The following is a 20,779-nucleotide window of genomic DNA, read 5'->3' as shown; positions in this document are numbered from 1 at the left end:
TACTGTTAGGCTTAGGCCTAGGGCTAGGATTTTTGAAACTAGGAAGCCCTGGGCTCCAGGCACACTGCAGCTGCAAAAGGCATCCCAAGGGGAGTACAAAAGTGCAACAACATGGCAGCTTTCACAGCTTTTCCTTGGCACCATCCCTATACCTAGGCTGATTTATCTGCCTAGGGTTAGGGTTAGGGTTCAGCCTAGGGCTTGGATTTCTTTAACCAGGAAGCCCTGAGTTCCAGGCTTACTTCATCTGCCAAAGGCATCCCAAAGGGAGTGCAGAAGTGCCACAACATGGCTGCTTTCACGGCTTTTCCCTTAGGAAGAACCCTAATACCCGGCTGATTTACCTTCCTAGGGTTACTGTTAGGCTTAGGCCTAGGACTTTTAAAACCAGGAAGCCCTGGGCTCCAGGCACACTGCAGCTGCGAAAGGCATCCCAAGGGGAGCGCAAAAGTGACGCAACTTGGCTGCCACCACTGATATTTCCATGAGACCATCCCGAACCATAGGCTGATTTTCCTTCCTAGGGTTAAGGTTTGAGTTACGCCTAGGGTAAGGGTCTATTAACCAGAAAGCCCTGAGTTCCAAGAACACAGCAGCTGCGAAGGACTAGCCAAGAAGAGCGCAAAAGTACCACAACATGCCTGCCTCCACAGCTTTTTCCTTGGGGACATGCCTAATTCCTGGCTGATTTGCCTTTCTCGTCATAGGGTTGGGGTTCGGCCTAGGGCTAGGATTTTTAAAAGCAGGAAGCCCTGAGTTCCAGGCACACTGGAGCTGTGAAAGGCATCCAAAAGGGAGTGCAAAAGTGCCACAACATGGCTGCTTTCACGGCTTTTTCCTTGGCAAGAAGCCTAACACCAGGCTGACATACTTTCCCAGGGTTACTGTTAGGCTTAGGCCTAGGGCTAGGATTTTTGAAACTAGGAAGCCCTGGGCTCCAGGCACACTGCAGCTGTTCAAGGCATCCCAAGGGGAGTACAAAAGTGCAACAACATGGCAGCTTTCACAGCTTTTTCCTTGGCACCATCCCTATACCTAGGTTGATTTATCTGCCTAGGGTTAGGGTTAGGGTTCAGCCTAGGGCTTGGATTTCTTTAACCAGGAAGCCCTGAGTTCCAGGCTTACTTCATCTGCCAAAGGCATCCCAAAGGGAGTGCAGAAGTGCCACAACATGGCTGCTTTCACGGCTTTTCCCTTAGGAAGAACCCTAATACCCGGCTGATTTACCTTCCTAGGGTTACTGTTAGGCTTAGGCCTAGGACTTTTAAAACCAGGAAGCCCTGGGCTCCAGGCACACTGCAGCTGCGAAAGGCATCCCAAGGGGAGCGCAAAAGTGACGCAACTTGGCTGCCACCACTGATATTTCCATGAGACCATCCCGAACCATAGGCTGATTTTCCTTCCTAGGGTTAAGGTTTGAGTTACGCCTAGGGTAAGGGTTCTATTAACCAGAAAGCCCTGAGTTCCAAGAACACAGCAGCTGCGAAGGACTAGCCAAGAAGAGCGCAAAAGTACCACAACATGCCTGCCTCCACAGCTTTTTCCTTGGGGACATGCCTAATTCCTGGCTGATTTGCCTTTCTCGTCTTAGGGTTGGGGTTCGGCCTAGGGCTAGGATTTTTAAAATCAGGAAGCCCTGAGTTCCAGGCACACTGGAGCTGTGAAAGGCATCCAAAAGGGAGTGCAAAAGTGCCACAACATGGCTGCTTTCACGGCTTTTTCCTTGGCAAGAAGCCTAACATCAGGCTGATTTACTTTCCCAGGGTTACTGTTAGGCTTAGGCCTAGGGCTAGGATTTTTGAAACTAGGAAGCCCTTAGCTCCAGGCACACTGCAGCTGTTCAAGGCATCCCAAGGGGAGTACAAAAGTGCAACAACATGGCAGCTTTCACAGCTTTTTCCTTGGCACCATCCCTATACCTAGGCTGATTTATCTGCCTAGGGTTAGGGTTAGGGTTCAGCCTAGGGCTTGGATTTCTTTAACCAGGAAGCCCTGAGTTCCAGGCTTACTTCATCTGCCAAAGGCATCCCAAAGGGAGTGCAGAAGTGCCACAACATGGCTGCTTTCACGGCTTTTCCCTTAGGAAGAACCCTAATACCCGGCTGATTTACCTTCCTAGGGTTACTGTTAGGCTTAGGCCTAGGACTTTTAAAACCAGGAAGCCCTGGGCTCCAGGCACACTGCAGCTGCAAAAGGCATCCCAAGGGCAGCGCAAAAGTGACGCAACTTGGCTGCCACCACTGATATTTCCATGAGACCATCCCGAACCATAGGTTGATTTTCCTTCCTAGGGTTAAGGTTTGAGTTACGCCTAGGGTAAGGGTTCTATTAACCAGAAAGCCCTGAGTTCCAAGAACACAGCAGCTGCGAAGGACTAGCCAAGAAGAGCGCAAAAGTACCACAACATGCCTGCCTCCACAGCTTTTTCCTTGGGGACATGCCTAATTCCTGGCTGATTTGCCTTTCTCGTCTTAGGGTTGGGGTTCGGCCTAGGGCTAGGATTTTTAAAAGCAGGAAGCCCTGAGTTCCAGGCACACTGGAGCTGTGAAAGGCATCCAAAAGGGAGTGCAAAAGTGCCACAACATGGCTGTTTCACGGCTTTTTCCTTGGCAAGAAGCCTAAAATCAGGCTGATTTACTTTCCCAGGGTTACTGTTAGGCTTAGGCCTAGGGCTAGGATTTTTGAAACTAGGAAGCCCTTAGCTCCAGGCACACTGCAGCTGTTCAAGGCATCCCAAGGGGAGTACAAAAGTGCAACAACATGGCAGCTTTCACAGCTTTTTCCTTGGCACCATCCCTATACCTAGGCTGATTTATCTGCCTAGGGTTAGGGTTAGGGTTCAGCCTAGGGCTTGGATTTCTTTAACCAGGAAGCCCTGAGTTCCAGGCTTACTTCATCTGCCAAAGGCATCCCAAAGGGAGTGCAGAAGTGCCACAACATGGCTGCTTTCACGGCTTTTTCCTTGGCAAGAAGCCTAACACCAGGCTGACATACTTTCCCAGGGTTACTGTTAGGCTTAGGCCTAGGGCTAGGATTTTTGAAACTAGGAAGCCCTTAGCTCCAGGCACACTGCAGCTGTTCAAGGCATCCCAAGGGGAGTACAAAAGTGCAACAACATGGCAGCTTTCACAGCTTTTCCTTGGCACCATCCCTATACCTAGGCTGATTTATCTGCCTAGGGTTAGGGTTAGGGTTCAGCCTAGGGCTTGGATTTCTTTAACCAGGAAGCCCTGAGTTCCAGGCTTACTTCATCTGCCAAAGGCATCCCAAAGGGAGTGCAGAAGTGCCACAACATGGCTGCTTTCACGGCTTTTCCCTTAGAAAGAACCCTAATACCCGGCTGATTTACCTTCCTAGGGTTACTGTTAGGCTTAGGCCTAGGACTTTTAAAACCAGGAAGCCCTGGGCTCCAGGCACACTGCAGCTGCGAAAGGCATCTCAAGGGGAGCACAAAAGTGACGCAACTTGGCTGCCACCACTGATATTTCCATGAGACCATCCCGAACCATAGGTTGATTTTCCTTCCTAGGCTTAAGGTTTGAGTTACGCCTAGGGTAAGGGTCTATTAACCAGAAAGCCCTGAGTTCCAAGAACACAGCAGCTGCAAAGGACTAGCCAAGAAGAGCGCAAAAGTACCACAACATGCCTGCCTCCACAGCTTTTTCCTTGGGGACATGCCTAATTCCTGGCTGATTTGCCTTTCTCGTCTTAGGGTTGGGGTTCGGCCTAGGGCTAGGATTTTTAAAAGCAGGAAGCCCTGAGTTCCAGGCACACTGGAGCTGTGAAAGGCATCCAAAAGGGAGTGCAAAAGTGCCACAACATGGCTGTTTCACGGCTTTTTCCTTGGCAAGAAGCCTAACATCAGGCTGATTTACTTTCCCAGGGTTACTGTTAGGCTTAGGCCTAGGGCTAGGATTTTTGAAACTAGGAAGCCCTTAGCTCCAGGCACACTGCAGCTGTTCAAGGCATCCCAAGGGGAGTACAAAAGTGCAACAACATGGCAGCTTTCACAGCTTTTTCCTTGGCACCATCCCTATACCTAGGCTGATTTATCTGCCTAGGGTTAGGGTTAGGGTTCAGCCTAGGGCTTGGATTTCTTTAACCAGGAAGCCCTGAGTTCCAGGCTTACTTCATCTGCCAAAGGCATCCCAAAGGGAGTGCAGAAGTGCCACAACATGGCTGCTTTCACGGCTTTTTCCTTGGCAAGAAGCCTAACACCAGGCTGACATACTTTCCCAGGGTTACTGTTAGGCTTAGGCCTAGGGCTAGGATTTTTGAAACTAGGAAGCCCTGGGCTCCAGGCACACTGCAGCTGCAAAAGGCATCCCAAGGGGAGTACAAAAGTGCAACAACATGGCAGCTTTCACAGCTTTTCCTTGGCACCATCCCTATACCTAGGCTGATTTATCTGCCTAGGGTTAGGGTTAGGGTTCAGCCTAGGGCTTGGATTTCTTTAACCAGGAAGCCCTGAGTTCCAGGCTTACTTCATCTGCCAAAGGCATCCCAAAGGGAGTGCAGAAGTGCCACAACATGGCTGCTTTCACGGCTTTTCCCTTAGGAAGAACCCTAATACCCGGCTGATTTACCTTCCTAGGGTTACTGTTAGGCTTAGGCCTAGGACTTTTAAAACCAGGAAGCCCTGGGCTCCAGGCACACTGCAGCTGCGAAAGGCATCCCAAGGGGAGCGCAAAAGTGACGCAACTTGGCTGCCACCACTGATATTTCCATGAGACCATCCCGAACCATAGGCTGATTTTCCTTCCTAGGGTTAAGGTTTGAGTTACGCCTAGGGTAAGGGTTCTATTAACCAGAAAGCCCTGAGTTCCAAGAACACAGCAGCTGCGAAGGACTAGCCAAGAAGAGCGCAAAAGTACCACAACATGCCTGCCTCCACAGCTTTTTCCTTGGGGACATGCCTAATTCCTGGCTGATTTGCCTTTCTCGTCATAGGGTTGGGGTTCGGCCTAGGGCTAGGATTTTTAAAAGCAGGAAGCCCTGAGTTCCAGGCACACTGGAGCTGTGAAAGGCATCCAAAAGGGAGTGCAAAAGTGCCACAACATGGCTGCTTTCACGGCTTTTTCCTTGGCAAGAAGCCTAACACCAGGCTGACATACTTTCCCAGGGTTACTGTTAGGCTTAGGCCTAGGGCTAGGATTTTTGAAACTAGGAAGCCCTGGGCTCCAGGCACACTGCAGCTGTTCAAGGCATCCCAAGGGGAGTACAAAAGTGCAACAACATGGCAGCTTTCACAGCTTTTTCCTTGGCACCATCCCTATACCTAGGTTGATTTATCTGCCTAGGGTTAGGGTTAGGGTTCAGCCTAGGGCTTGGATTTCTTTAACCAGGAAGCCCTGAGTTCCAGGCTTACTTCATCTGCCAAAGGCATCCCAAAGGGAGTGCAGAAGTGCCACAACATGGCTGCTTTCACGGCTTTTCCCTTAGGAAGAACCCTAATACCCGGCTGATTTACCTTCCTAGGGTTACTGTTAGGCTTAGGCCTAGGACTTTTAAAACCAGGAAGCCCTGGGCTCCAGGCACACTGCAGCTGCAAAAGGCATCCCAAGGGGAGTGCAAAAGTGCAACAACATGGCAGCTTTCACAGCTTTTCCTTGGCACCATCCCTATACCTAGGCTGATTTATCTGCCTAGGGTTAGGGTTAGGGTTCAGCCTAGGGCTTGGATTTCTTTAACCAGGAAGCCCTGAGTTCCAGGCTTACTTCATCTGCCAAAGGCATCCCAAAGGGAGTGCAGAAGTGTCACAACATGGCTGCTTTCACGGCTTTTCCCTTAGGAAGAACCCTAATACCCGGCTGATTTACCTTCCTAGGGTTACTGTTAGGCTTAGGCCTAGGACTTTTAAAACCAGGAAGCCCTGGGCTCCAGGCACACTGCAGCTGCAAAAGGCATCCCAAGGGCAGCGCAAAAGTGACGCAACTTGGCTGCCACCACTGATATTTCCATGAGACCATCCCGAACCATAGGCTGATTTTCCTTCCTAGGGTTAAGGTTTGAGTTACGCCTAGGGTAAGGGTTCTATTAACCAGAAAGCCCTGAGTTCCAAGAACACAGCAGCTGCGAAGGACTAGCCAAGAAGAGCGCAAAAGTAGCACAACATGCCTGCCTCCACAGCTTTTTCCTTGGGGACATGCCTAATTCCTGGCTGATTTGCCTTTCTCGTCTTAGGGTTGGGGTTCGGCCTAGGGCTAGGATTTTTAAAAGCAGGAAGCCCTGAGTTCCAGGCACACTGGAGCTGTGAAAGGCATCCAAAAGGGAGTGCAAAAGTGCCACAACATGGCTGTTTCACGGCTTTTTCCTTGGCAAGAAGCCTAACATCAGGCTGATTTACTTTCCCAGGGTTACTGTTAGGCTTAGGCCTAGGGCTAGGATTTTTGAAACTAGGAAGCCCTTAGCTCCAGGCACACTGCAGCTGTTCAAGGCATCCCAAGGGGAGTACAAAAGTGCAACAACATGGCAGCTTTCACAGCTTTTTCCTTGGCACCATCCCTATACCTAGGCTGATTTATCTGCCTAGGGTTAGGGTTAGGGTTCAGCCTAGGGCTTGGATTTCTTTAACCAGGAAGCCCTGAGTTCCAGGCTTACTTCATCTGCCAAAGGCATCCCAAAGGGAGTGCAGAAGTGCCACAACATGGCTGCTTTCACGGCTTTTCCCTTAGGAAGAACCCTAATACCCGGCTGATTTACCTTCCTAGGGTTACTGTTAGGCTTAGGCCTAGGACTTTTAAAACCAGGAAGCCCTGGGCTCCAGGCACACTGCAGCTGCGAAAGGCATCCCAAGGGGAGCGCAAAAGTGACGCAACTTGGCTGCCACCACTGATATTTCCATGAGACCATCCCGAACCATAGGCTGATTTTCCTTCCTAGGGTTAAGGTTTGAGTTACGCCTAGGGTAAGGGTTCTATTAACCAGAAAGCCCTGAGTTCCAAGAACACAGCAGCTGCGAAGGACTAGCCAAGAAGAGCGCAAAAGTACCACAACATGCCTGCCTCCACAGCTTTTTCCTTGGGGACATGCCTAATTCCTGGCTGATTTGCCTTTCTCGTCTTAGGGTTGGGGTTCGGCCTAGGGCTAGGATTTTTAAAATCAGGAAGCCCTGAGTTCCAGGCACACTGGAGCTGTGAAAGGCATCCAAAAGGGAGTGCAAAAGTGCCACAACATGGCTGCTTTCACGGCTTTTTCCTTGGCAAGAAGCCTAACATCAGGCTGATTTACTTTCCCAGGGTTACTGTTAGGCTTAGGCCTAGGGCTAGGATTTTTGAAACTAGGAAGCCCTTAGCTCCAGGCACACTGCAGCTGTTCAAGGCATCCCAAGGGGAGTACAAAAGTGCAACAACATGGCAGCTTTCACAGCTTTTTCCTTGGCACCATCCCTATACCTAGGCTGATTTATCTGCCTAGGGTTAGGGTTAGGGTTCAGCCTAGGGCTTGAATTTTTTTTACCAGGAAGCCCTGAGTTCCAGGCTTACTTCATCTGCCAAAGGCATCCCAAAGGGAGTGCAGAAGTGCCACAACATGGCTGCTTTCACGGCTTTTCCCTTAGGAAGAACCCTAATACCCGGCTGATTTACCTTCCTAGGGTTACTGTTAGGCTTAGGCCTAGGACTTTTAAAACCAGGAAGCCCTGGGCTCCAGGCACACTGCAGCTGCAAAAGGCATCCCAAGGGGAGCGCAAAAGTGACGCAACTTGGCTGCCACCACTGATATTTCCATGAGACCATCCCGAACCATAGGCTGATTTTCCTTCCTAGGGTTAAGGTTTGAGTTACGCCTAGGGTAAGGGTTCTATTAACCAGAAAGCCCTGAGTTCCAAGAACACAGCAGCTGCGAAGGACTAGCCAAGAAGAGCGCAAAAGTACCACAACATGCCTGCCTCCACAGCTTTTTCCTTGGGGACATGCCTAATTCCTGGCTGATTTGCCTTTCTCGTCATAGGGTTGGGGTTCGGCCTAGGGCTAGGATTTTTAAAAGCAGGAAGCCCTGAGTTCCAGGCACACTGGAGCTGTGAAAGGCATCCAAAAGGGAGTGCAAAAGTGCCACAACATGGCTGCTTTCACGGCTTTTTCCTTGGCAAGAAGCCTAACACCAGGCTGACATACTTTCCCAGGGTTACTGTTAGGCTTAGGCCTAGGGCTAGGATTTTTGAAACTAGGAGGCCCTTAGCTCCAGGCACACTGCAGCTGTTCAAGGCATCCCAAGGGGAGTACAAAAGTGCAACAACATGGCAGCTTTCACAGCTTTTTCCTTGGCACCATCCCTATACCTAGGCTGATTTATCTGCCTAGGGTTAGGGTTAGGGTTCAGCCTAGGGCTTGGATTTCTTTAACCAGGAAGCCCTGAGTTCCAGGCTTACTTCATCTGCCAAAGGCATCCCAAAGGGAGTGCAGAAGTGCCACAACATGGCTGCTTTCACGGCTTTTTCCTTGGCAAGAAGCCTAAAATCAGGCTGATTTACTTTCCCAGGGTTACTGTTAGGCTTAGGCCTAGGGCTAGGATTTTTGAAACTAGGAAGCCCTTAGCTCCAGGCACACTGCAGCTGTTCAAGGCATCCCAAGGGGACTACAAAAGTGCAACAACATGGCTGCTTTCACGGCTTTTCCCTTAGGAAGAACCCTAATACCCGGCTGATTTACCTTCCTAGGGTTACTGTTAGGCTTAGGCCTAGGACTTTTAAAACCAGGAAGCCCTGGGCTCCAGGCACACTGCAGCTGCGAAAGGCATCCCAAGGGGAGCGCAAAAGTGACGCAACTTGGCTGCCACCACTGATATTTCCATGAGACCATCCCGAACCATAGGTTGATTTTCCTTCCTAGGGTTAAGGTTTGAGTTACGCCTAGGGTAAGGGTTCTATTAACCAGAAAGCCCTGAGTTCCAAGAACACAGCAGCTGCGAAGGACTAGCCAAGAAGAGCGCAAAAGTACCACAACATGCCTGCCTCCACAGCTTTTTCCTTGGGGACATGCCTAATTCCTGGCTGATTTGCCTTTCTCGTCTTAGGGTTGGGGTTCGGCCTAGGGCTAGGATTTTTAAAAGCAGGAAGCCCTGAGTTCCAGGCACACTGGAGCTGTGAAAGGCATCCAAAAGGGAGTGCAAAAGTGCCACAACATGGCTGCTTTCACGGCTTTTTCCTTGGCAAGAAGCCTAACACCAGGCTGATTTGCCTTCCCAGGGTTACTGTTAGGCTTAGGCCTAGGGCTAGGATTTTTAAAACTAGGAAGCCCTGGGCTCCAGGCACACTGCAGCTGTTCAAGGCATCCCAAGGGGAGTACAAAAGTGCAACAACATGGCAGATTTCACAGCTTTTTCCTTGGCACCATCCCTATACCTAGGCTGATTTATCTGCCTAGGGTTAGGGTTAGGGTTCAGCCTAGGGCTTGAATTTTTTTTAACCAGGAAGCCCTGAGTTCCAGGCTTACTTCATCTGCCAAAGGCATCCCAAAGGGAGTGCAGAAGTGCCACATCATGGCTGCTTTCACGGCTTTTCCCTTAGGAAGAACCCTAATACCCGGCTGATTTACCTTCCTAGGGTTACTGTTAGGCTTAGGCCTAGGACTTTTAAAACCAGGAAGCCCTGGGCTCCAGGCACACTGCAGCTGTGAAAGGCATCCCAAGGGCAGCGCAAAAGTGACGCAACTTGGCTGCCACCACTGATATTTCCATGAGACCATCCCGAACCATAGGCTGATTTTCCTTCCTAGGGTTAAGGTTTGAGTTACGCCTAGGGTAAGGGTTCTATTAACCAGAAAGCCCTGAGTTCCAAGAACACAGCAACTGCGAAGGACTAGCCAAGAAGAGCGCAAAAGTACCACAACATGCCTGCCTCCACAGCTTTTTCCTTGGGGACATGCCTAATTCCTGGCTGATTTGCCTTTCTCGTCTTAGGGTTGGGGTTCGGCCTAGGGCTAGGATTTTTAAAATCAGGAAGCCCTGAGTTCCAGGCACACTGGAGCTGTGAAAGGCATCCAAAAGGGAGTGCAAAAGTGCCACAACATGGCTGCTTTCACGGCTTTTTCCTTGGCAAGAAGCCTAATATCAGGCTGACATACTTTCCCAGGGTTACTGTTAGGCTTAGGCCTAGGGCTAGGATTTTTGAAACTAGGAAGCCCTTAGCTCCAGGCACACTGCAGCTGTTCAAGGCATCCCAAGGGGAGTACAAAAGTGCAACAACATGGCAGCTTTCACAGCTTTTTCCTTGGCACCATCCCTATACCTAGGCTGATTTATCTGCCTAGGGTTAGGGTTAGGGTTCAGCCTAGGGCTTGGATTTCTTTAACCAGGAAGCCCTGAGTTCCAGGCTTACTTCAGCTGCCAAAGGCATCCCAAAGGGAGTGCAGAAGTGCCACAACATGGCTGCTTTCACGGCTTGTTCCTTGGCAAGACGCCTAACACCAGGCTGACTTACCTTCCCAGGGTTACTATTAGGCTTAGGCCTAGGGCTAGGATTTTTAAAACTAGGAAGCCCTTAGCTCCAGGCACACTGCAGCTGTTCAAGGCATCCCAAGGGGAGTACAAAAGTGCAACAACATGGCAGCTTTCACAGCTTTTTCCTTGGCACCATCCCTATACCTAGGCTGATTTATCTGCCTAGGGTTAGGGTTAGGGTTCAGCCTAGGGCTTGAATTTCTTTAACCAGGAAGCCCTGAGTTCCAGGCTTACTTCATCTGCCAAAGGCATCCCAAAGGGAGTGCAGAAGTGCCACAACATGGCTGCTTTCACGGCTTTTCCCTTAGGAAGAACCCTAATACCCGGCTGATTTACCTTCCTAGGGTTACTGTTAGGCTTAGGCCTAGGACTTTTAAAACCAGGAAGCCCTGGGCTCCAGGCACACTGCAGCTGCAAAAGGCATCCCAAGGGGAGCGCAAAAGTGACGCAACTTGGCTGCCACCACTGATATTTCCATGAGACCATCCCGAACCATAGGTTGATTTTCCTTCCTAGGGTTAAGGTTTGAGTTACGCCTAGGGTAAGGGTCTATTAACCAGAAAGCCCTGAGTTCCAAGAACACAGCAGCTGCGAAGGACTAGCCAAGAAGAGCGCAAAAGTACCACAACATGCCTGCCTCCACAGATTTTTCCTTGGGGACATGCCTAATTCCTGGCTGATTTGCCTTTCTCGTCTTAGGGTTGCGGTTCGGCCTAGGGCCAGGATTTTTAAAAGCAGGAAGCCCTGAGTTCCAGGCACACTGCAGCTGTGAAAGGCATCCAAAAGGGAGTGCAAAAGTGCCACAACATGGCTGCTTTCACGGCTTTTTCCTTGGCAAGAAGCCTAACACCAGGCTGATTTACTTTCCCAGGGTTACTGTTAGGCTTAGGCCTAGGGCTAGGATTTTTGAAACTAGGAGGCCCTTAGCTCCAGGCACACTGCAGCTGTTCAAGGCATCCCAAGGGGAGTACAAAAGTGCAACAACATGGCAGCTTTCACAGCTTTTTCCTTGGCAAGAAGCCTAACACCAGGCTGATTTACTTTCCCAGGGTTACTGTTAGGCTTAGGCCTAGGGCTAGGATTTTTGAAACTAGGAAGCCCTTAGCTCCAGGCACACTGCAGCTGTTCAAGGCATCCCAAGGGGAGTACAAAAGTGCAACAACATGGCAGCTTTCACAGCTTTTTCCTTGGCACCATCCCTATACCTAGGCTGATTTATCTGCCTAGGGTTAGGGTTAGGGTTCAGACTAGGGCTTGGATTTCTTTAACCAGGAAGCCCTGAGTTCCAGGCTTACTTCATCTGCCAAAGGCATCCCAAAGGGGGTGCAGAAGTGCCACAACATGGCTGCTTTCACGGCTTTTTCCTTGGCAAGAAGCCTAACATCAGGCTGATTTACCTTCCCAGGGTTACTGTTAGGCTTAGGCCTAGGGCTAGGATTTTTGAAACTAGGAAGCCCTTAGCTCCAGGCACACTGCAGCTGTTCAAGGCATCCCAAGGGGACTACAAAAGTGCAACAACATGGCTGCTTTCACGGCTTTTCCCTTAGGAAGAACCCTAATACCCGGCTGATTTACCTTCCTAGGGTTACTGTTAGGCTTAGGCCTAGGACTTTTAAAACCAGGAAGCCCTGGGCTCCAGGCACACTGCAGCTGCGAAAGGCATCCCAAGGGGAGCGCAAAAGTGACGCAACTTGGCTGCCACCACTGATATTTCCATGAGAGCATCCCGAACCATAGGTTGATTTTCCTTCCTAGGGTTAAGGTTTGAGTTACGCCTAGGGTAAGGGTTCTATTAACCAGAAAGCCCTGAGTTCCAAGAACACAGCAGCTGCGAAGGACTAGCCAAGAAGAGCGCAAAAGTACCACAACATGCCTGCCTCCACAGCTTTTTCCTTGGGGACATGCCTAATTCCTGGCTGATTTGCCTTTCTCGTCTTAGGGTTGCGGTTCGGCCTAGGGCCAGGATTTTTAAAAGCAGGAAGCCCTGAGTTCCAGGCACACTGCAGCTGTGAAAGGCATCCAAAAGGGAGTGCAAAAGTGCCACAACATGGCTGCTTTCACGGCTTTTTCCTTGGCAAGAAGCCTAACACCAGGCTGATTTACTTTCCCAGGGTTACTGTTAGGCTTAGGCCTAGGGCTAGGATTTTTGAAACTAGGAGGCCCTTAGCTCCAGGCACACTGCAGCTGTTCAAGGCATCCCAAGGGGAGTACAAAAGTGCAACAACATGGCAGCTTTCACAGCTTTTTCCTTGGCACCATCCCTATACCTAGGCTGATTTATCTGCCTAGGGTTAGGGTTAGGGTTCAGCCTAGGGCTTGGATTTCTTTAACCAGGAAGCCCTGAGTTCCAGGCTTACTTCATCTGCCAAAGGCATCCCAAAGGGGGTGCAGAAGTGCCACAACATGGCTGCTTTCACGGCTTTTTCCTTGGCAAGAAGCCTAACATCAGGCTGATTTACCTTCCCAGGGTTACTGTTAGGCTTAGGCCTAGGGCTAGGATTTTTGAAACTAGGAAGCCCTTAGCTCCAGGCACACTGCAGCTGTTCAAGGCATCCCAAGGGGACTACAAAAGTGCAACAACATGGCTGCTTTCACGGCTTTTCCCTTAGGAAGAACCCTAATACCCGGCTGATTTACCTTCCTAGGGTTACTGTTAGGCTTAGGCCTAGGACTTTTAAAACCAGGAAGCCCTGGGCTCCAGGCACACTGCAGCTGCGAAAGGCATCCCAAGGGGAGCGCAAAAGTGACGCAACTTGGCTGCCACCACTGATATTTCCATGAGACCATCCCGAACCATAGGTTGATTTTCCTTCCTAGGGTTAAGGTTTGAGTTACGCCTAGGGTAAGGGTTCTATTAACCAGAAAGCCCTGAGTTCCAAGAACACAGCAGCTGCGAAGGACTAGCCAAGAAGAGCGCAAAAGTACCACAACATGCCTGCCTCCACAGCTTTTTCCTTGGGGACATGCCTAATTCCTGGCTGATTTGCCTTTCTCGTCTTAGGGTTGGGGTTCGGCCTAGGGCTAGGATTTTTAAAAGCAGGAAGCCCTGAGTTCCAGGCACACTGGAGCTGTGAAAGGCATCCAAAAGGGAGTGCAAAAGTGCCACAACATGGCTGCTTTCACGGCTTTTTCCTTGGCAAGAAACCTAACATCAGGCTGATTTACTTTCCCAGGGTTACTGTTAGGCTTAGGCCTAGGGCTAGGATTTTTGAAACTAGGAAGCCCTGGGCTCCAGGCACACTGCAGCTGTTCAAGGCATCCCAAGGGGAGTACAAAAGTGCAACAACATGGCAGCTTTCACAGCTTTTTCCTTGGCACCATCCCTATACCTGGGCTGATTTATCTGCCTAGGGTTAGGGTTAGGGTTCAGCCTAGGGCTTGGATTTCTTTAACCAGGAAGCCCTGAGTTCCAGGCTTACTTCATCTGCCAAAGGCATCCCAAAGGGAGTGCAGAAGTGCCACAACATGGCTGCTTTCACGGCTTTTCCCTTAGGAAGAACCCTAATACCCGGCTGATTTACCTTCCTAGGGTTACTGTTAGGCTTAGGCCTAGGACTTTTAAAACCAGGAAGCCCTGGGCTCCAGGCACACTGCAGCTGCAAAAGGCATCCCAAGGAGAGCGCAAAAGTGACGCAACTTGGCTGCCACCACTGATATTTCCATGAGACCATCCCGAACCATAGGCTGATTTTCCTTCCTAGGGTTAAGGTTTGAGTTACGCCTAGGGTAAGGGTTCTATTAACCAGAAAGCCCTGAGTTCCAAGAACACAGCAGCTGCGAAGGACTAGCCAAGAAGAGCGCAAAAGTACCACAACATGCCTGCCTCCACAGCTTTTTCCTTGTGGACATGCCTAATTCCTGGCTGATTTGCCTTTCTCGTCTTAGGGTTGGGGTTCGGTCTAGGGCTAGGATTTTTAAAAGCAGGAAGCCCTGAGTTCCAGGCACACTGGAGCTGTGAAAGGCATCCAAAAGGGAGTGCAAAAGTGCCACAACATGGCTGCTTTCACGGCTTTTTCCTTGGCAAGAAGCCTAACACCAGGCTGATTTACTTTCCCAGGGTTACTGTTAGGCTTAGGCCTAGGGCTAGGATTTTTGAAACTAGGAAGCCCTGGGCTCCAGGCACACTGCAGCTGTTCAAGGCATCCAAGGGGAGTACAAAAGTGCAACAACATGGCAGCTTTCACAGCTTTTTCCTTGGCACCATCCCTATACCTAGGCTGATTTATCTGCCTAGGGTTAGGGTTAGGGTTCAGCCTAGGGCTTGGATTTCTTTAACCAGGAAGCCCTGAGTTCCAGGCTTACTTCATCTGCCAAAGGCATCCCAAAGGGAGTGCAGAAGTGCCACAACATGGCTGCTTTCACGGCTTTTTCCTTGGCAAGACGCCTAACACCAGGCTGACTTACCTTCCCAGGGTTACTATTAGGCTTAGGCCTAGGGCTAGGATTTTTAAAACTAGGAAGCCCTTAGCTCCAGGCACACTGCAGCTGTTCAAGGCATCCCAAGGGGAGTACAAAAGTGCAACAACATGGCAGCTTTCACAGCTTTTTCCTTGGCACCATCCCTATACCTAGGCTGATTTATCTGCCTAGGGTTAGGGTTAGGGTTCAGCCTAGGGCTTGAATTTCTTTAACCAGGAAGCCCTGAGTTCCAGGCTTACTTCATCTGCCAAAGGCATCCCAAAGGGAGTGCAGAAGTGCCACAACATGGCTGCTTTCACGGCTTTTCCCTTAGGAAGAACCCTAATACCCGGCTGATTTACCTTCCTAGGGTTACTGTTAGGCTTAGGCCTAGGACTTTTAAAACCAGGAAGCCCTGGGCTCCAGGCACACTGCAGCTGCAAAAGGCATCCCAAGGGGAGCGCAAAAGTGACGCAACTTGGCTGCCACCACTGATATTTCCATGAGACCATCCCGAACCATAGGTTGATTTTCCTTCCTAGGGTTAAGGTTTGAGTTACGCCTAGGGTAAGGGTCTATTAACCAGAAAGCCCTGAGTTCCAAGAACACAGCAGCTGCGAAGGACTAGCCAAGAAGAGCGCAAAAGTACCACAACATGCCTGCCTCCACAGCTTTTTCCTTGGGGACATGCCTAATTCCTGGCTGATTTGCCTTTCTCGTCTTAGGGTTGCGGTTCGGCCTAGGGCCAGGATTTTTAAAAGCAGGAAGCCCTGAGTTCCAGGCACACTGCAGCTGTGAAAGGCATCCAAAAGGGAGTGCAAAAGTGCCACAACATGGCTGCTTTCACGGCTTTTTCCTTGGCAAGAATCTTAACACCAGGCTGATTTACTTTCCCAGGGTTACTGTTAGGCTTAGGCCTAGGGCTAGGATTTTTGAAACTAGGAGGCCCTTAGCTCCAGGCACACTGCAGCTGTTCAAGGCATCCCAAGGGGAGTACAAAAGTGCAACAACATGGCTGCTTTCACAGCTTTTTCCTTGGCAAGAAGCCTAACACCAGGCTGATTTACTTTCCCAGGGTTACTGTTAGGCTTAGGCCTAGGGCTAGGATTTTTGAAACTAGGAAGCCCTTAGCTCCAGGCACACTGCAGCTGTTCAAGGCATCCCAAGGGGAGTACAAAAGTGCAACAACATGGCAGCTTTCACAGCTTTTTCCTTGGCACCATCCCTATACCTAGGCTGATTTATCTGCCTAGGGTTAGGGTTAGGGTTCAGCCTAGGGCTTGGATTTCTTTAACCAGGAAGCCCTGAGTTCCAGGCTTACTTCATCTGCCAAAGGCATCCCAAAGGGAGTGCAGAAGTGCCACAACATGGCTGCTTTCATGGCTTTTTCCTTGGCAAGAAGCCTAACATAAGGCTGATTTACCTTCCCAGGGTTACTGTTAGGCTTAGGCCTAGGGCTAGGATTTTTGAAACTAGGAAGCCCTTAGCTCCAGGCACACTGCAGCTGTTCAAGGCATCCCAAGGGGACTACAAAAGTGCAACAACATGGCTGCTTTCACGGCTTTTCCCTTAGGAAGAACCCTAATACCCGGCTGATTTACCTTCCTAGGGTTACTGTTAGGCTTAGGCCTAGGACTTTTAAAACCAGGAAGCCCTGGGCTCCAGGCACACTGCAGCTGCGAAAGGCATCCCAAGGGGAGCGCAAAAGTGACGCAACTTGGCTGCCACCACTGATATTTCCATGAGACCATCCCGAACCATAGGTTGATTTTCCTTCCTAGGGTTAAGGTTTGAGTTACGCCTAGGGTAAGGGTTCTATTAACCAGAAAGCCCTGAGTTCCAAGAACACAGCAGCTGCGAAGGACTAGCCAAGAAGAGCGCAAAAGTACCACAACATGCCTGCCTCCACAGCTTTTTCCTTGGGGACATGCCTAATTCCTGGCTGATTTGCCTTTCTCGTCTTAGGGTTGGGGTTCGGCCTAGGGCTAGGATTTTTAAAAGCAGGAAGCCCTGAGTTCCAGGCACACTGGAGCTGTGAAAGGCATCCAAAAGGGAGTGCAAAAGTGCCACAACATGGCTGCTTTCACGGCTTTTTCCTTGGCAAGAAGCCTAACACCTGGCTGATTTGCCTTCCCAGGGTTACTGTTAGGCTTAGGCCTAGGGCTAGGATTTTTGAAACTAGGAAGCCCTGGGCTCCAGGCACACTGCAGCTGTTCAAGGCATCCCAAGGGGAGTACAAAAGTGCAACAACATGGCAGCTTTCACAGCTTTTTCCTTGGCACCATCCCTATACCTAGGCTGATTTATCTGCCTAGGGTTAGGGTTAGGGTTCAGCCTAGGGCTTGAATTTTTTTTAACCAGGAAGCCCTGAGTTCCAGGCTTACTTCATCTGCCAAAGGCATCCCAAAGGGAGTGCAGAAGTGCCACAACATGGCTGCTTTCACGGCTTTTCCCTTAGGAAGAACCCTAATACCCGGCTGATTTACCTTCCTAGGGTTACTGTTAGGCTTAGGCCTAGGACTTTTAAAACCAGGAAGCCCTGGGCTCCAGGCACACTGCAGCTGTGAAAGGCATCCCAAGGGCAGCGCAAAAGTGACGCAACTTGGCTGCCACCACTGATATTTCCATGAGACCATCCCGAACCATAGGTTGATTTTCCTTCCTAGGGTTAAGGTTTGAGTTACGCCTAGGGTAAGGGTTCTATTAACCAGAAAGCCCTGAGTTCCAAGAACACAGCAGCTGCGAAGGACTAGCCAAGAAGAGCGCAAAAGTACCACAACATGCCTGCCTCCACAGCTTTTTCCTTGGGGACATGCCTAATTCCTGGCTGATTTGCCTTTCTCGTCTTAGGCTTGCGGTTCGGCCTAGGGCTAGGATTTTTAAAAGCAGGAAGCCCTGAGTTCCAGGCACACTGGAGCTGTGAAAGGCATCCAAAAGGGAGTGCAAAAGTGCCACAACATGGCTGCTTTCACGGCTTTTTCCTTGGCAAGAAGCCTAACACCAGGCTGATTTGCCTTCCCAGGGTTACTGTTAGGCTTAGACCTAGGGCTAGGATTTTTAAAACTAGGAAGCCCTGGGCTCCAGGCACACTGCAGCTGTTCAAGGCATCCCAAGGGGAGTACAAAAGTGCAACAACATGGCAGCTTTCACAGCTTTTTCCTTGGCACCATCCCTATACCTAGGCTGATTTATCTGCCTAGGGTTAGGGTTAGGGTTCAGCCTAGGGCTTGAATTTTTTTTAACCAGGAAGCCCTGAGTTCCAGGCTTACTTCATCTGCCAAAGGCATCCCAAAGGGAGTGCAGAAGTGCCACAACATGGCTGCTTTCACGGCTTTTCCCTTAGGAAGAACCCTAATACCCGGCTGATTTACCTTCCTAGGGTTACTGTTAGGCTTAGGCCTAGGACTTTTAAAACCAGGAAGCCCTGGGCTCCAGGCACACTGCAGCTGTGAAAGGCAGGCATCCCAAGGGCAGCGCAAAAGTGACGCAACTTGGCTGCCACCACTGATATTTCCATGAGACCATCCCGAACCATAGGATGATTTTCCTTCCTAGGGTTAAGGTTTGAGTTACGCCTAGGGTAAGGGTTCTATTAACCAGAAAGCCCTGAGTTCCAAGAACACAGCAGCTGCGAAGGACTAGCCAAGAAGAGCGCAAAAGTACCACAACATGCCTGCCTCCACAGCTTTTTCCTTGGGGACATGCCTAATTCCTGGCTGATTTGCCTTTCTCGTCTTAGGGTTGGGGTTCGGCCTAGGGCTAGGATTTTTAAAATCAGGAAGCCCTGAGTTCCAGGCACACTGGAGCTGTGAAAGGCATCCAAAAGGGAGTGCAAAAGTGCCACAACATGGCTGCTTTCACGGCTTTTTCCTTGGCAAGTAGCCTAACATCAGGCTTATTTACTTTCCCAGGGTTACTGTTAGGCTTAGGCCTAGGGCTAGGATTTTTGAAACTAGGAAGCCCTTAGCTCCAGGCACACTGCAGCTGTTCAAGGCATCCCAAGGGGAGTACAAAAGTGCAACAACATGGCAGCTTTCACAGCTTTTTCCTTGGCACCATCCCTATACCTAGGCTGATTTATCTGCCTAGGGTTAGGGTTAGGGTTCAGCCTAGGGCTTGGATTTCTTTAACCAGGAAGCCCTGAGTTCCAGGCTTACTTCATCTGCCAAAGGCATCCCAAAGGGAGTGCAGAAGTGCCACAACATGGCTGCTTTCACGGCTTTTTCCTTGGCAAGAAGCCTAACATCAGGCTGATTTACTTTCCCAGGGTTACTGTTAGGCTTAGGCCTAGGGCTAGGATTTTTGAAACTAGGAAGCCCTTAGCTCCAGGCACACTGCAGCTGTTCAAGGCATCCCAAGGGGAGTACAAAAGTGCAACAACATGGCAGCTTTCACAGCTTTTTCCTTGGCACCATCCCTATACCTGGGCTGATTTATCTGCCTAGGGTTAGGGTTAGGGTTCAGCCTAGGGCTTGAATTTTTTTTACCAGGAAGCCCTGAGTTCCAGGCTTACTTCATCTGCCAAAGGCATCCCAAAGGGAGTGCAGAAGTGCCACAACATGGCTGCTTTCACGGCTTTTCCCTTAGGAAGAACCCTAATACCCGGCTGATTTACCTTCCTAGGGTTACTGTTAGGCTTAGGCCTAGGACTTTTAAAACCAGGAAGCCCTGGGCTCCAGGCACACTGCAGCTGCGAAAGGCATCCCAAGGGGAGCGCAAAAGTGACGCAACTTGGCTGCCACCACTGATATTTCCATGAGACCATCCCGAACCATAGGTTGATTTTCCTTCCTAGGGTTAAGGTTTGAGTTACGCCTAGGGTAAGGGTTCTATTAACCAGAAAGCCCTGAGTTCCAAGAACACAGCAGCTGCGAAGGACTAGCCAAGAAGAGCGCAAAAGTACCACAACATGCCTGCCTCCACAGCTTTTTCCTTGGGGACATGCCTAATTCCTGGCTGATTTGCCTTTCTCGTCTTAGGGTTGCGGTTCGGCCTAGGGCTAGGATTTTTAAAAGCAGGAAGCCCTGAGTTCCAGGCACACTGGAGCTGTGAAAGGCATCCAAAAGGGATTGCAAAAGTGCCACAACATGGCTGCTTTCACGGCTTTTTCCTTGGCAAGACGCCTAACACCAGGCTGACTTACCTTCCCAGGGTTACTGTTAGGCTTAAGCCTAGGGCTACGATTTTTAAAACTAGGAAGCCCTTAGCTCCAGGCACACTGCAGCTGTTCAAGGCATCCCAAGGGGAGTACAAAAGTGCAACAACATGGCAGCTTTCACAGCTTTTTCCTTGGCACCATCCCTATACCTAGGCTGATTTATCTGCCTAGGGTTAGGGTTAGGGTTCAGCCTAGGGCTTGAATTTCTTTAACCAGGAAGCCCTGAGTTCCAGGCTTACTTCATCTGCCAAAGGCATCCCAAAGGGAGTGCAGAAGTGCCACAACATGGCTGCTTTCACGGCTTTTCCCTTAGGAAGAACCCTAATACCCGGCTGATTTACCTTCCTAGGGTTACTGTTAGGCTTAGGCCTAGGACTTTTAAAACCAGGAAGCCCTGGGCTCCAGGCACACTGCAGCTGCAAAAGGCATCCCAAGGGGAGCGCAAAAGTGACGCAACTTGGCTGCCACCACTGATATTTCCATGAGACCATCCCGAACCATAGGCTGATTTTCCTTCCTAGGGTTAAGGTTTGAGTTACGCCTAGGGTAAGGGTTCTATTAACCAGAAAGCCCTGAGTTCCAAGAACACAGCAGCTGCGAAGGACTAGCCAAGAAGAGCGCAAAAGTACCACAACATGCCTGCCTCCACAGCTTTTTCCTTGTGGACATGCCTAATTCCTGGCTGATTTGCCTTTCTCGTCTTAGGGTTGGGGTTCGGCCTAGGGCTAGGATTTTTAAAAGCAGGAAGCCCTGAGTTCCAGGCACACTGGAGCTGTGAAAGGCATC

This window comes from Ammospiza caudacuta, chromosome 10 (assembly GCF_027887145.1).
Source record: "Ammospiza caudacuta isolate bAmmCau1 chromosome 10, bAmmCau1.pri, whole genome shotgun sequence".
Classification (NCBI taxonomy): Eukaryota; Metazoa; Chordata; class Aves; order Passeriformes; family Passerellidae; genus Ammospiza; species Ammospiza caudacuta.
The sequence above is the reverse complement of the archived record's forward strand: the minus strand, read 5'-3'. Positions refer to the sequence as shown.